Source organism: Aplysia californica, unplaced genomic scaffold, assembly GCF_000002075.1.
Source record: "Aplysia californica isolate F4 #8 unplaced genomic scaffold, AplCal3.0 scaffold00978, whole genome shotgun sequence".
Taxonomy (NCBI): Eukaryota; Metazoa; Mollusca; class Gastropoda; order Aplysiida; family Aplysiidae; genus Aplysia; species Aplysia californica.
This window is the reverse complement of record NW_004798248.1, coordinates 192,210-195,803: the sequence shown is the minus strand read 5'-3', so window position 1 is coordinate 195,803 and position 3,594 is coordinate 192,210. Positions and strand designations below refer to the sequence as shown.

The following is a 3,594-nucleotide window of genomic DNA, read 5'->3' as shown; positions in this document are numbered from 1 at the left end:
CCTCCCCTCCCCAGCAAACTCAGCCAAAATCATGCACTTGCCCTGACCTCTCTTATTGACTTTTAAAAAAAGAATGTTACGACATAAATAAGGCCTGTAATAGAATTGATTTGTTAAGCAAGGTGAAATAAAAGGATCAAACATTCCAAACCTAACTCGATTCTAGACACCTCCTCCAAGCCAGTTATAAATATAAACTTTTGATGAAAAGAAAACAGTCAGTGGGATCCGAGGAACAATGGAACGAACAAGTGAGCAATAAACTCCACAGTGTTATTCTCAAGTTGGATCCGCGAAAACTATCGAGTCTCTCCAAAAGAGACAAAGTTACTTTTACCAAGGTACGTGTTGGCCACACCTCCTTGCAACATGGGTAACTCCAGTAGGGAGAGGGAAAACCATTTTGTGTCGGATGCGATACCAACTTTACAATTCGGCCCATTTTAATAGAACGTACGGACTTTGGAGACACCCGAAGAAAATATTTCAAATTTAAAGAATCTGTTCTCCATCGTTGATCTCAACAGAATTCTCGATTTTATAATCAGGCCTTGGCTTGAATGAAAAGTTTTCCAGGAAGGGTCAGCAAAACTCGGAACCTGTACGGATTCAAAATTAGAAAGTCTCTATTTTGGCCATGTAAACCGGTTGTCTCGAAGAATTCTGATTTCTGATGTTGAAGTATTATCAACAAGAAGTCACACTCTAACACGACACAAGGGACAGACTCGGTAATGCTTTGAATCTTGAAGCTCCATGAGAAGAGATACAAACTGAAACATAAGAAACAAGTCTGGAGATGCATTTGAAAAACCCGAATCTAATGTAGTATGTGCTTTTTGTGAAAGCGTCCGAGCAGAGGAATGAGTGGTGGTCCATGATCGCCGATATCTGTCGCAGATGATGAGGATTCATTATTAGCACTACAGGCGACTTGCATACCTCTACTTACATTCACGTATATCACGTCATGGATCAGAAAGTATTAGACAGCAGAAAATTACCAGGTCGAAAGGTAAAGCATCTTGAACTTGAATACGTCTATGGACGGTCACTTCATGACAAAGTCCCTTTTGTTGCAGAAACCTTTGGGTTAAGTGTGTCATTGCTTGCTGTTGTTGCGTTTTGTGCTCTCTATTTAGTGCCACTCAGCAGTATTGGTTGTTTCTGTTGTATTTGAAGGAAAACTCTGATTTTGTTATAGGATGTAGAAAAATCCAACACAAGCTGTATCGTCTGTAACAGTCAGTGTCCAAGTTTTGTTTGTGTGTGTGTGTGTGTGTGTGTGTGTGTGTGTGTGTGTGTGTGTGTGTGTGTGTGTGTGTGTGTGTGTGTGTAAAGGGGGGGGGGGCATTACTGTGGCATCGTAGTGAAATCAGACGTTCGTCAAAATTATGAAATCAAAGACAGCGTGATTGAGCTTTTTTAATTGAATATATTTTTGGCCTAACACCCATGTCAATTCTAAAGCAGATTTCTTTTTGGATGTTTACTGATAAACATAGATAAAAAGCACATGGATGTAAGTTTGTAGTTTCTAAAGACACACAAACTTTGGAAGTCACTAAACTTTGGCAGCCATTTCCTCGATAATTTTACCTCTGATAACTTGCAACCCCCACCTCCTTCAATGGCAAATTTATATCTCGACTGCTGTTCAAAATAGTTAGACATTTTTTTTACATCAAAAGCACAACAAATCAACGACCTTTTAGATGATACCAGCAACTCCATATGCCCCAACCCGATGAGTGTCTGATTCCACTGCGTCATGACACATAATCCACTGTCAATCACAAGCAGATATTGTTTCTAATGCTACTCTTCTCCATGTCTGTTTCAGGGCTTCTGAAAACATGAACGGATCTAAAGGCCGCTCCGGCGCTTCCTCTCGCTCTTCCCTCCTGGTCCTGCTCTGCGTCATGGTGATCACCCTGAGCCTGTTCGCCTGCAGTCTGGCACAGGATGTTCCCAAGAGGCGGAGGGTCCCACTCCCCCTGGACCGCTGCATGTACGCCTGTCACGGCCCCTTCTCCGACTGCTACAGGAACTACACGACAAGCGCCGAGGCCAATCTGTGTATCGACACCTTCAACACCTGTTTCCAGAACTGCTACCGTCTGTACTAAACAAACAGCAACAACAACAACAACAACAACAACAACAACGACGACGACGAAAACAACAACCACATTAAAAACAACTAAAAACAACAGCAACAATATCAACAGCGTGTGGACATGATACCCAACTAGATTTCACAGGAACTGCTCTAGACACCACATTCCTCACGTCTATAACGGTGACTTTTTAGTCTTGCTCAGTATTAAAACAAATCCAAAAAGAAGCCACCCTTCCTGACACTGATGATGGTACTACCAAGTACTTGACGACGTTCAACGAACTTTGGTTCAATTTGTTTTCATGTGACCACGACCCTCAACAAAGAATCTCTTGGCCAGAAAGGAAGAAAGAAAAAAATGGTCACGATAAATCGATTTGGCACTAACTTTCCCGGTTTTATCTTATCTTTCATATTTTCTCCTTTAACGTTCACAAAAACACACACCAATCATCCGAAACATACTCGCAGTTCTCATTTTGGGTCGTTGCCATCTGTTTTGGAATTGATAATTTGCACAACTGAGCACTTGTGTGGAAAATATGAAAGTAAGATTTTGCTTCTTTAGTCTTGTATCCCTCTCGATAGAAGGCTGACACGACTTCTCAATAATTTATCCCTGTTCTGTACGACTGCAAGTGACTGTAGAGACTGATCGAGACATGACATGAATCTTCTGTGTTGCAAAAAAAATAGAATGAATGGAATATCTGTGCGTATGAGAGAGCTGTTGAATCGAATGGACTGACTGTGTGCGCCTGTTTTATCAACCTCTTTCTTTTCCTACTTTATTGTACATGTACCTATGCTAACCTTATAAATCTGAGAAAAAAACAACGCGTCAGTTGTTGCCTTGATTTTATAACGAGTTTTTAACATGTTTGTTGTAAAGTCGTCTAGTGTTAACATGCTTAAGTTCAACATGGTGTCTTCTCCAAATGCTTGTTCTTCCTTTCCGACCATACTATTGTTATACCACTCATATCGTAACCAAAACCCCACATAAACAAACAGTTAAACAGCTGAACTGTTAGCTTCCGGAGAAGCCAAGAGTCTTTTGAAATATTCTATGGTGTGCCGGGGAAATAATTATTAATATACAATAACAACAGCAGCATCAGCAGCAACAACAACAACAGGAAAAACAACAACAAAAAACAAACAACAACAACAACAACAACAACAACAACGACGACGACAACAACAACAACAACAACAACAACAACAACAACAACGACGACGACGACGATGACGACGACGACGGCGACAATGACAACAACAATAATAATGCCACCAACAGCAACAGCAAGAAAACCAATAACAACAACAATAACAACACAACAATAACAACAACAACAACAACAACAACAACAACAACAACAACAACATCAACAACAACAGAGGCAACACAACGCCACCACCACTTTGCAAAATATATTTACTGACCCTTCATCGGACACAAAAATACAGTG

At 40.7% G+C, this 3,594-nt stretch overlaps 1 long non-coding RNA gene across 1 annotated transcript in view; it reads left to right on the top strand.

The window, feature by feature from the left end:
* Window positions 1-2,959, top strand: part of LOC101845509 — a 5,797-nt gene extending 2,838 nt beyond the window's left edge. The window contains exon 2 of the long non-coding RNA XR_221102.3: window positions 1,844-2,959. This is a non-coding gene — a long non-coding RNA (uncharacterized LOC101845509). The remainder of the gene's footprint in view (window positions 1-1,843) is intronic.
* Window positions 2,960-3,594: the final 635 nt, after the last annotated feature.